Source organism: Petromyzon marinus, chromosome 4 (assembly GCF_048934315.1).
Source record: "Petromyzon marinus isolate PM22_M1 ecotype Great Lakes invasive population chromosome 4, UKy_Petmar_22M1.pri1.0, whole genome shotgun sequence".
NCBI lineage: Eukaryota > Metazoa > Chordata > Hyperoartia > Petromyzontiformes > Petromyzontidae > Petromyzon > Petromyzon marinus.
The window spans coordinates 26,357,841-26,371,565 of NC_133670.1; the positions used below are offsets into that span (position 1 = coordinate 26,357,841).

The 13,725-nt window shown below is 54.3% G+C and overlaps 1 long non-coding RNA gene across 1 annotated transcript; it reads left to right on the forward strand.

Moving 5' to 3' along the window:
* The first annotated feature begins 566 nt into the window (after positions 1–566).
* LOC142912090 (uncharacterized) lies at positions 567–7,980 on the forward strand. Its single transcript, XR_012933915.1, has 3 exons — positions 567–971; positions 2,472–2,572; positions 7,548–7,980. It is a non-coding gene; the product is annotated as an uncharacterized LOC142912090 (long non-coding RNA).
* The last annotated feature ends 5,745 nt before the right edge of the window (positions 7,981–13,725 follow it).

Here is a 13,725-nt window from a genome sequence, read left to right on the forward strand (position 1 = left end):
TTGAGTTCGATTCCCGACCAATGCTAACATCAGTGGCGAATATATGACCCAGTCATAGGCCTCTCCTTTCTTCACTCAGACATAAATGTCACCACTAGGAATACAAATGCGGCCAGCCGTGCGCCGTTATTACCGTCATTTGTGCGGGCTAACAGCACCTGTCCCAACAGTCGGGGGATCTTTGTCCTTGTACTACGCGAGTGAGTGCGCGCCTTACACATCGCCACGCGAGGCGCAACTCCCTGGAGGCAAAGACACCGACATCCTCCCCTTGTATTGACCTGGTGGCGTGGAGCGAGCGGTGGCGCAACGGTTAGCGCCCTGCGCTATGAATCTCAATTCCCGGCCAACGGCTAACATCAGTGGCGAGTGATCTCGGAATCCGTCGAATATAATCTGATAAAAGTGTGTTCGCTGTAATTAACGTTTCATGCCTTTCGCTAAAAACTCAAAACAAATGTAGTTTAACGATATTATTTTTGTAAGAACGACTCATCCAGGCCTGGGGTTAAACAAAGACGCCTGGGTTAAACAATAACACACACACACAGACAATTATCCCCCGTATAGTCTCATAGACCGTTGGGGGAAGTGCTGTTAGCGAACACCTCTTTAGGCAGGAACGCCACACGAGGGGGTAGGTGGCCAGCACCACGCCCGACCGCCTTTGTCTTCCCAGTGGCAATGTTTACACACCGCACCAGGTACTCATTTTAGACTGCGTCAACCTAGGGGAAGCCCAGGACCGTTTCAACTAATCGTTACTGGTGTTGGCCGTGAGCGGGAATAGAGCACACATACAATAACACGCACAATAACACACGCGAATACACTAACGCACACACACGTACACGCAGCTCTTATCTTGTAGCTGCAGACCGAGGCTGCGTCTCGGGCTGCCCCACCCAAGTCTGAGCACGGGACCGAAAACCCAAAACGCCAAGCGGGCTGCAACAACCAGCACGATTGAGGTTAGAATAAACAAGATTCAACACCTTTCTTGAATTGAGACAAGTAACTCACTACAAGGGTTTGGGGAAGATGAACGAGGATGGGAGGGGATTACCGAAGCAGTGCGAGGGAAGAAGTGAAAGAGAAGTGTTGTGGCCTGAAGTGTGGTGAGTAGATGGGTGAGCGTGTCTGTTGGTGGTGAGTGGGTGAGTTGGTGGGTTTGTTGGTGGGTGAGTGGGTGAGTTAGTGGGTGTGTTGGTGGGTGAGTGGGTGAGTTAGTGGGTGTGTTGGTTGGTGAGTGGGTGAGTTGGTGGGTGTGTTGGTGGGTGAGTAGGTGAGTTAGTGGGTGTGTTGGTTGGTGAGTGGGTGAGTTGGTGGGTGAGTGGGTGAGTTAGTGGGTGTGTTGATTGGTGAGTGGGTGAGTTGGTGGGTGTGTTGGTGGGTGAGTGGGTGAGTTAGTGGGTGTGTTGGTTGGTGAGTGGGTGATTTGGTGGGTGTGTTGGTGGTGAGTGGGTGGGTGAGTTAGTGGGTGTGTTGGTTGGTGAGTGGGTGAGTTGGTGGGAGTGTTGGTTAGTGAGTGGGTGAGTTGGTGGGTGTGTTGGTGGTGAGTGGGTGAGTAGGTGGGTGAGTGGGTGAAAATAGGGAGCGGTGGCGCAGTGGTCAGCGCGCTCCGATCTATGAACGAGGCGACCTGAGTTCGATTCCCGCTCACGGCCAACACAGGTGACGATTATCTGAGCCGGACCCTGGTCTCCTCTCGGTCGACTCAGTCTCAATTGAATACCTGGTGCGATGTGTAAACATCGCCACTGGGGAGACAAAGGCGGCCGGGCGTGGTGCTGCTATCCACGACCTCATGTCACGTCCCGGCCTCCATAGGCGCGTGCTGCGGTCTGGCGAGGCCACAGAGTGGGCGAGACGGACACTTCTCTAACGACGCTCTTGAGATTGTCTATTACCGCACATTCGTGAAGGATTAAACAATCCGAAAGTCACGCTGTGGTGTGATGTTTAAGGTGGGTTTTTTAGTACAGTTTAAGGGGTTTTGTTGTTGTTTTACTAAGTGCGTTTCCTCTACCGGAGCACAGCCCGAATAAAACCAGGAGAGCATCTCTCTCGATGTTACTCACCAAAACCAGGTACTAATTTGAGGCTCAGTCGACCTAGGGGAGGTACAGGAACAGTTTAGATATTCGTCACCGAGACACACACATATGTTCATCCAGAGAGACACGCGCATATATACACAGCGACACACACATATATACATACACAGAGCGAAAAGTGCTGCATATATACAGAGACATACATTGGTTTGCAGAGGTATACTTAGAGAGACTTACATATATACTTACACGCATATTTACACACATATTTACACACATGCATATATATGCATATATACATACACACATAATTGTATGTGCATATATGTATGTGTGTATTTACACACGGAACTATATATTCATATAAACATATATACACAATGAAAACAAAGATCCCCCGTGTCGCCTTAACAGGCTGCAGGGTACGTTCTGTTAGCGAGCGCCGATGAAGACCGACACGCACACGCGGGTGGGTGGCCAGCACCACGTCCGGCTGCCTTGACAAATCACGCCAGGTACTCAGCTGCAGTATCAACACAAACACGCGCACGTACATGCACACACGCATCGCCACGCTTCTGGGAAGTGCAAAGGAAATAATCGCAAAAGTTTAAATTAGGATCTGGAGAATAACACCGCCCCAGCACGCGCCAGGCGGGGCGTGCTGCCTGCACGCCAAGAGGAAACATGGAACGTCCACCACTCCTCACTCACACTCACTCACACTCTCTCACACTCACTCACACTCACTCACACTCTCTCACACTCTCACACTCTCCCACGCGCACTCACACTCTCTCACACCCTCACACTCTCTCACACTCTCTCACACCCTCACACTCTCTCACGCACTCACACTCACTCACACTCACTCATGCGCAACTAACACTCACTCACATTCACTCACACTCTCTCACGCGCACTCACACTCACTCACACTCTCTCACGCGCACTCACACTCACTCACACTCTCTCACGCGCACTCACTCACACTCACAAAACAAAGATCCCCCATATAGCCTTAACAGACTGTAGGGGCAAGTGCTGTTAGCGAGCACCTATGAAGGCCGGAACGGTACACGAGGGGGTGGGTGGCCAGCACCACGCCCGACCGCCTTTGTCTCCCTAGTGGCAATGTTTACACACCGCACCAGGTACTCATTTTAGGCTGAGTCGACCTAGGGGAGGCCCGGGACCGGTTCAGATAATCGTCAATGGTGTTGGTCCGCCAGGTTCATAGCGCAGCGCGCTAACCGCTACACTATCGCACACTCACTCACGCGCACTCACTCACGCGCACTCACACTCACTAACTCACTCACACTCACTCACACTCACTAACTCACTCACACTCACTCACACTTTATCACGCGCACTCACACTTACTCCCACACACTCACGCGCACTCACTCACACTCACTAACTCACTCACATTCACTCACGCGCACTCACACTCACTCACACTTTATCACGCGCACTCACATGCACTCACACTTACTCCCACACACTCACGCGCACTCACTCACACTCACTAACTCACTCACATTCACTCACATGCACTCACACTTACTCCCACACGCACACTCACTCACGCGCACTCACGCGCACTCACTCACGCGCACTCACACTCACTAACTCACTCACATTCACACACATTCACACGCACTCACACACTCACGCGCACTCACACGCGGCACATAAGTTGGCTGGTGACACTGCATTGGCAGGAGTGCACAAATAACATAACATCTCAACTACTCCGCCAATAAAACTGTGGCCTTAACAGGAAACATTACATAATAGGCAACGGTTCGGGCAACGGCCCCTCTTCATGCATACCTTGATGGGGCACCATTGCCCGAGATACATTGTGGGCTAAAGAAACCCATTCCAGAACCATTGCCGATTTTATACTTTTCCTTTTAAGGTAGGGTTATTGATGAATGTGTATATGTATACACACATTAAACATTATTTACACGTTTTTTTAGGCGTGTCATTGATTGATGCGCACGATTCACGATTCACGCTATTCGTGGCGCGGAGCGGTGGTCACACTCTGCGCTACGACCCCGGAGAGTGGACGGCGCTGAACCGGTCACGGGCCGCCCCCTGTCACGTGGGGAGGGTTTAATCCAGCAGTAGATCGGCAAAGGGATTGAATTGTTTATCATTACTCTTATTGAATTAACTAATATTAATTGATAATGTAATTGTATGTATACAGTATATTAAGGAAAGCTTCGGTGAGTCGCGATGTGATTTATTTAGCTAAATAAAGCACCAACACCGGAGTGGCTTTAAAAAAAAACGTATATGCATGCTTTTAAGAAGGACCATTGCCCGAAACGTTGCCTATTATATAATTTCCCTTTTACGGCCACAAGGGGTTATTGGCGAACGTGCTGAGCTGTGTTGTTGATTGTGCTTTGTGCACCACTAACAACGCAGCAGCAGCAGATACCAAGAGAGTTCATCTTGGGAAGATGTTCAGATTAAAAACACGAAGCACAGAGCGTCAAAGCCACTACTTTTACGACCCCCCCCCCTCCGCGAAATCTCCCCTCGCCCCCCCCCCCCCTTTCCTTGGCCTCGACAGTAAACCTCCTCCCCTCGCAATGGCCTGACACAAATACATTGCATACATAAGCAGAGGAAGAGTCAGGGTTGCGAAAGGTCTTAGGCTCCAGTCCCAAGCGCGCAGCGGGGTCCATGTTTACTCCACCGCCCCGCGCTACCCCCAGCAACCACAACCCCCACTCCAACACGATCCCAGCCTCCCATCCCCGCTCCCCGAACTATGTGGACAGGTGCCCTCCATCGCCCCTATAGCCTTGGGTCCTGGGCCACCTCCCTAATCACCGCCCAGCACGCGCTGAGGCCGGTCCTATCTATCAATGCCTCTGTGTGTAAAGTGTCCCTCGCTTGTCTCTCTCCTTGTCTGTGTGTGTGCGTGTGTGCCTCGTTGGGGAGCGGTAGTGTAGCGGTTAACGCGCTGTGCAACGAACCCGGCTACCCGAGTTCGTTCCCGCTCACGGCCAATACCAGTGACCGATTATCGGAACCGGCTGGGCCTCCCCTAGGTCGACCCATCCTCAAATGAGTGCGGTGTGTAAACTTCGCCACTAGGGAGACAAAGGCGGCCGGGCGCGGTGCTGTCCACCCACCCCTCGTGCGCCGTTCCGGCCTTCATAGGTGCTTGCTAATGGCACTTGCCCCAACAGTCTGGCAAGGCTATATGGGGGATATTTGTCTTTGTCCTGTGCCTCGTTCTCTGCCCGTCTGTCTTCGTGGGGTCTCTCCTTGTCTATCTGCTCATGAGACACAATCTCTCTTGATGATCACGAGGATGATCATGCCAATAGCAGCAGCAACGACGTTAACGCCACCACGCATCTCGTGTCCGCGTGCCCCCCCCCCCCCCCGTGTCTCCACGTATAGGCCTCCCCGTGTCTCCGTGTTCCTCCATGTCTCCGTGCGTCACCCGTGTCTCCGCGTGTCTCCCCGCATCTCCGCGTGTCTCCCAAATGTATCCACGTGCCACCTCGTGTCTCCGCGTGTCACCCCGTGTCTCCGCGTGTCTCCTCCATGTCTCCGCGTGTCTCCTCCATGTCCCCGCGTGTCACCCCGTGTCTCCACGTGTCTTCCACATGTCTCTGCGCGTTCCCCCCGTGTCTCCACGTGTGCCCCCACCCAACGTCTCTACGTGTGAACAATGGCCCTGGGTTGGGCCCGGCGCAATCAAAACAAGGAACGCGTCGCTAATGCGGCCCGAGCTGACAGTCCCGGCGCGGCAGAGTGCTCGCCGTGAGCACTCACAGACGCACACAGATTTTCTTTTCTCTCCGCTCTCACAGACCCCGCCTTTGTGCGGCTTTCTGTGCAAGTCCGGCGCCTCTAATAGACTCACGCGCGGCTCTGAAAACATCAAAGGTCGTGGTGGCCCCGTGGCCTCCAGGAGACGAATGCCGCGTCCGAGACACCGAGCCGCCGCCGCCGCCGAGGCTGTAGACCTGAGCTCGACCCCTGGGCCTGAGCCCCTCTCTCTTCCTCGACCCATTTATACCACGGGGTTCATAATGGTCATGTTGGAAACACTGAGCCGGTACTGACCGAAGCTGACGACCTGGGTTCATTATTTGGTCTGGGGTTTTCTCTCTCTCTCTCCATTATAATGGCTACAGACGCCGTTGGGAAGCCGAATTCGAGCACTGAGTCTCGGTATGTCTCTCTCTCCATCGCCATTATCATCAACAACGATGTATCACGCATTTGTTCGAGGGATCGCTGTGTGCGTAGTCAGGGGGGTTGGTGGTTAGTGTGGAGATTGGTTACACACGAAAGGAACGTGGATGAGAGTCCGGAAGGCGTCTCGCCCAATGAAGACACCTGGATTCATCATCAGCAGGATAAACTCCACTCCCTCATCTCCCTCTACTCCCCCATTCCTCTGCGCCCGATGATTGGTAAACAATGGCCTACGCGACCTAATGAATGCACGTTAAGTTTCAGATCGAGACGTCGTGTGCCCACCACGTGACGTCTCGAGAGCGCTCTCTTTATTTAGCGCGCTCTCTGCACGTCACGTGGTAGCTATTGCTTCGCCAGCATCAGGCGCGGGCAGCGTTTAACGACTTAAATTTAATTTATGATTTTAAAAATTGCATGGAAAAGCAATGGAGGGGGGGGGGGGGTCGCGGTGGGGGTGAAAGCGCGCTTCAGTCTCAACTTCCCGATACCCCGCGCGCACCCACCCACCCACGCACCAACCTGCCCCCCTCCCTCCCACCACACAGCTCCCCCCTCCCCGACATTCGTGGAAAGCTCACCGCGGACTCACAAAACAAGCGAAACAAAGCAAAACAAGGCAGAGGAGGGAAGGCCCCGGCTTTGTTGTCGAGTCACGTCTGCCGGCTCTAATCTATCATCCGCGGATCAGGCGGCCACACCGAGGCCTCTGTGTGCGCGGGGCCACGCAAGATCCAACTTGAGCCGATCGCTCGGCTCCACTAAATCCCGCACGCTCTGGCCGCCACCTCACGTGTGCGAGCGCGCGTGTGCACGTGTGGCGAGCGTGCTGAGCGCGCGTGTGCACGTGTGGCGAGCGTGCACGTGTGGTGAACGTGCGTATGCACGTGTATTGGTCTATCCGTCCAGTGACACAAACGAACTTCGAACACCACTCATATTCACCCGGCTCTGTTCTATGACCTCCTGCCATCGGAGATTATAATACTTCGTGTGATAGCCTCAAAGTGCACCCAGCCTGGCACTAGCGCTCTTGGTAACGTTACCGCCACTCGTCGGTTTGTATGCGTGTGTGTACACTTTAACACACACTACGATTGGTCAAACTGTTTGGTGCAGCTGTGTTCTGTGTTGTCAGTTTTGCTTAATGGGCGACGTTTGGGGCAATGGCCCTTCTCAATAGCACATCGTTAGAGGGGCTCGAGAAATGGAGTGGACCATTCAAGTCTTGCGTGTGGCCAGATGTGCAGGAGCCCGGTGCCACGAGAGGGCTCCAGGGGAGAGGATACGGAAGGATGGAGACTGCACTTGGGGCCTGATGAGAACAATATGTAAGCAAGTTATTCTGATGAGCAGCTTTTTATATGCATTCATAAAATAGTTACCTTAACATCATGGGGATTGCTCGACATGTTGTATGCATATATGTTGAACGTCTATAATAATATTGCTTATTATATATATTTTTTCCTTTCAGGCCATATGGTTAGTGACGAATACTTTGACATTTTAGTTCAACGTATCGTATGATGTTGCTCTAATAATAATAACAACAATAACAGCAATGAGAGTAATATACACCCCGAGTGTTAAGACGTCCCCACGCCATACAAGTCACGGGGGTTGTTCGGCCATACTTCACCACGTTGGTTAGTTCAGGTTTATAAACGTGCTGTGGGGGGAGGGAGGGAGGCAGGGAGGAGGCTTGAGACCTGTCACGACATCACTCGCCACTGACGTTAGCCGTCTCGGAAATGGGACTCAGGTCGCCGAGTTCATTATGATCGCGATGCGCTAAGCGCTGCGTTGCCGTCCGCCCCACGGCTGCCCCGAATTGTTGTGGCCGCCGAGGGTGAAGCGGGGTCCCAGCACCTGACGGAAACGCGCGCGCAGGTGTCCGCGGGCCGTCAGTCAGCGGCCGCATTCCCCCGAGCAGCGCAACGGTTCCGACTCACAACCCACACCGACCCCCACCACCAACTCACACCGCTGGCGATTCCATTCATTGTCGCCATTCCTCACAGATGATTCCGGCCAAGGATCGATTCCGTTTACCAGTCTCGTGTGTCCCGAGTGGCCTCTCATGTTGCTGTCTCGTCAGTGATTTGCTTCGTTTGTCTTGTTCGTTTCTTTTGGCGTATGCGTGCCCATTCCTCCATTACCACCGGTGATAGGGCGAGCAGCCATCTCTCAAACGGGTGGTATCGGCCTTGCGGGCAGAAGAGGGCAGTGCAGGAAAATCAACTTCTCTTCTGCTCTCCCCTGAAACTTCACCAACCTGCCGTGACCGGCGCGGTGAAGTTTGCTCAACAAATCCTCACGACCAGCGCGGCGTGCGTGGCGAGGCACTCATCCAGCAGTAGAGTGACACACGGGCTGCACGTGTTACATGCGATGGACAAAACAGATTGGGCATTGGGAGAGAGATGCGTCTCTTCTGCTACTTAAGTCGTTGGCCAAGTGGGAAGGGCAGGACCGGTTCTGATATCACTCACCCACTGGTATTAGTCGCGGTCAGGAGTCGAATTCAGGTCACCGGATTTCTGAGTCTTCAAGAAATGTGATTATACGCATGCGTGCTATGTCGATTTGGGTAATTGATTGGAGTGCAGTGAACTCTGCAGCAGTAGTATAGAGGTTGTGAATTAATGCGTACAGATACATGTGTGGGTGTGCGTGCCTGAGCTCGCACGCACACGCGTGTGTGTATTTGTGTTTGTGTGTGTTTGTGGGTGTGTCTGTGTTTGTGTGTCTGTGATTGTGGGTGTGTAGGGGTGTGTTTGTGCGTGTGTATTGGCTTTCTGTGACCTCCTGACCTCTGTGTGCGTGTAATGACCACACAGAATAATGTGTCAGCAGTCCCATCTGCTCTGCTTTCACCCACAAGAGGTGTCATAGATGTGTGTGCATCTGTGTGCGTGTTTATTTAGTCAATTCGCGATATTAATGTATTTAGTCGCAGGCATGGAACGGTGGCGAGTTGATACCCATCCTGGGGTGCCCCTCACAATCTTCATGCTACTTATCCTGTTTCCCATTATAGCCAAATACATTCCATTCACCTCCGCTCATCTCACCTCATCCCAACCCACCTCCTCTCATCCCACCTATTTCCATTCCACCTGCTCCCATGTTACCTCATCCCACGCCACTTTATCTCCCGACACGGCCCAGCTGCTTCTTGCAGAGGTGTCGCGGTTCGACCCTATCGGGCCCCCTGTTTAATGCTGCGAGTTATTGACCATAACCAAGCACCGTTTGTATCTTAGTGGACGTTCAAAATCCCGTGAAGTTATTCCAAAAGAAGTAGGCCACCGTGTGCTGGCATCCATTTGCCAAAAATGAATATCATTTGGAAGGATCACACAGCAGCAGCAGCAGCAGCATCTTCCCCTGCGCCTTCCCTCGTCATGGCATCGCGCTATAGGAATGGCGCAAACACCACACACCCAACGAGCAATATTATAACTTAGTTATCCCATCCCATTCCGTGTAATCTCGTCTCACCTCGTCCCACTTCGCCATCGCTCACCCCACGTGTCCCCCCTACCCCGTCCCCACACCACGAGCCGCCCAGGTTTGTGACGCGAGGCGTCGCGACGCCGCCGCCGCCGCCGCCGCCGCGTCCGGAGCGCGCGGCCAACACAGCGGCGCTGTGCGCACTCACAATGCCGCGTCTGTCCCGCGCGGGGCCTCCTCCGCCTCCTCCTCCTCCTCCTCACTGGGACCGGGCGGGGGGGTTCGAGAGGTGGTGGTGAGTGGGGGACGGGCAGTGGGAGGTGGTGGCGGGGCGTGTGGGGGGGACGTGGGAAGGGAAGGAGGTCGGGGGATCGTGGAGACGGCGGTGGCGGACGGGGGATTGGGAGCGGTGACAAGGGGGACGATGGCAGAGAAGGGGAGGTGGTGAGAGGCGGCAGGGAGGGGGAGGGAGGGGGGAGGGAAGGGGTGTGGGAGGGAGGGGGAGGGAGGGGGAGGGAGGGAGGGAGGGGAGGGAGGGAAGGAGGGAGGGGAGGGAGGGAAGGAGGGAGGGAGGGAGGGTGGGAGGGGAGGAGGGAGGGAAGGGAGGGGAGAGGGAGGGAGGGAAGGGAGGGGAGAGGGAGGGGAGGAGGGAGGGAAGGGAGGGGAGAGGGAGGGAAGGAGGGAGGGAGGCGGGGACGGAGGGGGGGAGGGGGGGCTGCTGCTTGAGAATTGTTCCCGAGGCAGAATGTTTTTGTCATTCTGCATTGGCAGGAGTGCATAAGCACGTTGCAAAAAACACTCGACCCGTTCGTCAATACCACTGTGCATGTATATTTCTGTTATTGAAGAAAGGCCATTTCCTAAAACATCGCCTGCTTTATATTTGTGTGTTTCCCCCTTTAGGGCTGCGTTCTTGACGAATGTGTTGAATATTTACCCTCGGTATAGAGGCTGCTAATACCACACGGTAATGGATGATCGAGAGTTGAGCGGCAGAGAGAGCTGAGAGGGGGAAGGCAGGGAGGTGAGAGAACGTACAGAGAGCGTAGACAGGGAGTTCAGATGGAGTACAGAGGGCGGTGAGAGGGGGGAGAGAGATAGGGGAGAGGGAAGAGAGCGGGAGTACAGAGAGGGAGGGGGGAGAGAGGAAATATAGAGGGAGGTGAGAGGCAGTAGATACGGAGTACAGAGGATAGGGAGGAGAAAGAGAGAGAAGGTTTGGAGATGTCCACGGAGGGAAGGGAGTGATGGCAAGGCGAAGGGAGTTGGTACTGGGACTGGCACGTTGTGTGACTGCTGCTAAAAAGGCAAACATTGAAGCTTCACTGCCAACCCTCTGGGACAGTGTTTATCAGCAGTCGCCAGTTTCTGACCCTTCATTTGAAGTCAAAATATTTCGCAACCCCATTATACTACAATAACTCAGATAAACGAACACACACAACGCTCACTCGCACGCACACACACGCACGCACTCACACGCACACACACACACGCACTCACACGCACACACACACGCGCACACAGACACACACGCACTCACACGCACACACACACGCACACACACACGCACTCACACACACACGCACGCACTCACACGCACACACACACACGCGCACACACGCGCACACACACACGCGCACACACACACGCGCACACACACACGCACACACACATACACAAGCGCACACATACACAAGCGCACACACACACGAACACATGCATACATAGGGCCTCACAGCCAAATCTCCCGGAATGCGCTCTATCTCGGAAGCTAAGCAGCTTGTAATGAATGAATAACAAATAAACAGAGTGGAGAGGTTCGCGAGCGTTCACTGCTGCTGTGGCTTCACGCGGCTGCAGCAGTCGCGTGAATGAAAGTGATAACTGAATTATGGGCATTGCAAAGACTGAAGGGCTGGTGAAGCGAGGCTCGTGGCCACCATCGCTGCGAATCCCGAGCGGTGTCCACGCGCGCTTTTCGATGTCCGCATCCTGGGCACACGTTTCGTTTATGATCGACACGAATCGGTGCCAATGGTGACAAGAATTACAAAGATCCCCCGTATAGCCTGCACAGGCAGCAAGTGCTGTCAGCGAGCGCCTATCAAGACCGGCACGGCACACGAGAGGGTTGGTGGCCAACACCACGCCCGGCCGCGTTGGTCTCCCTAGTGATGATGCTTACGCACTGCACTAGGTACTCGTTTGAGGCTGAGTCGAGCTAGGGGAGGCCTAGGACCGGTTCAGATGATCGTCATTGGTGTTGACCGTCAAAGGGAATCGTTCTATGGTCGCCGGGTTCGTAGCGCAGCGCAGCGCTGACCGCGACACCACCGCCCCCACCATTCGCGACACCCTCGATGCGACAGTTAAGTTGATCTTCTGCGACTGTGGTCATCCAGAACAGACCGTACAACGGATGACGAGGCAATGCCCGATCCACAAACACAAAGGAGACATCACAGCGATGATGATACACTCCGCTACTCCGGACGCGGTTGTCTGGTTTGACCACCACCTGATTGTGAAATAGTAATTTTTGCTCTGCATCTACTACAGCCATCCTAAAGGTGCGGACCCAAGAGACCAAGATGAGTGTCATTTGCAAGAGCGGCCTGAGAACAATAATGACCATCACCGTCACCATCACAATCACCGTCACCATCACCATCACCGTCACCATCACCGTCACCATCACCAGAGCCGGAGGGCGCCCCGGTCTCCTCGCGGCTCGCGGGATTTGGCGAGCGGTGGGACGCGCGAGCCCCGCGACTCCCCGGGCACGCGGACGAGCGGCCAAAGCTGCCGACTTGACCGCTCGCAGGCCCCGGACCCTGCCTCCCACCTTCCCTCCCGCCGACCCGGCCAAAATAAAGCTAAACAAAGCAACCCCGTGTGCGTGTGCGGATGATTGTTTGGGGGGGGGGGGGGGGGCAGAGCGAGGTGTCACTTGGCCGAGTCGGCTGTGTTTAATCGCAGTCGCTGGGCGCTGCTCTGAAGTTCTGCAGCGCGAAGCAATGTCTATAAATAAATAAATAAATAATACGCGAACAGCGCAGGAGCGGCCAAGTTGGTCGTGAGGCTGAGCGTCGTGATTTAGGAGGAGCTCTGGTGTGGAAGAGGAGCTGTGGCGCAGTGGTTAGCGCACTGCGCTGTGAACCTGCCGAGCCTCCTGAGTTCAAGTCCCGACCACGGCGAGAAATGTCTGAACCGGTGCGGCACTGCTCCGCCTCCCGAACTCTCCCAAGCAGCAGCAGCAGCCAGCGTGGCCGCGCTCAGTTGGGTCAACACGACACGAGGTGTTTATCCCTCATCCAGCGGTGGGTTGTTAAAAGGAATCCACTCTGTCGCAAAATCGGAAGTTGTGAAAGAGTTTCTAGGAGGGAGCTCCGCAGGCGGACGGTGCTCGTTATCAGCGGGGGGAGTCACGTGCACCTTCACGATGGAACCAATTGTAGCTCGCCAATAACAGCGTCTGTGCGCGTGTGGCCTTAAAATTACAATATAATATTAGTGACGTTTCGGGTAATAGCCCATCTTGATATCACATGCAAACATGTCGACGAGTGTGTTGTGGGATTCGTTGTTAATTGTGCTTGTGCACCACCGCTAAGGCAGCAGCATCAGGTAATTGGTTGTAATTAAGGCAGCGATGATGGACGATGGGGTGGTGAGCGGTGCGCGTGAACGGTGAGCGGCGAGTGTAAGCGGTGTGCGTGAGTGAAGGTTGGGAGCAGGTCCAGCTTCAGCTACCAAGCCGGCCACCTGAGTTTGATTCCCGCTCACGGCCAACACCAGTGACGATTATTTAAACCGGTCCTGGGCCTCCCCTAATTCTACTCAGCCTCAAATGAGTACCTGGTGTAGTGTGTAAACATCGCCACTAGGGAGACAAAGGCGGTCAGGCGTGGTGCTGGCCACCTACCCCCTCGTGTACCGTTCCAGTCTTCATACGCTA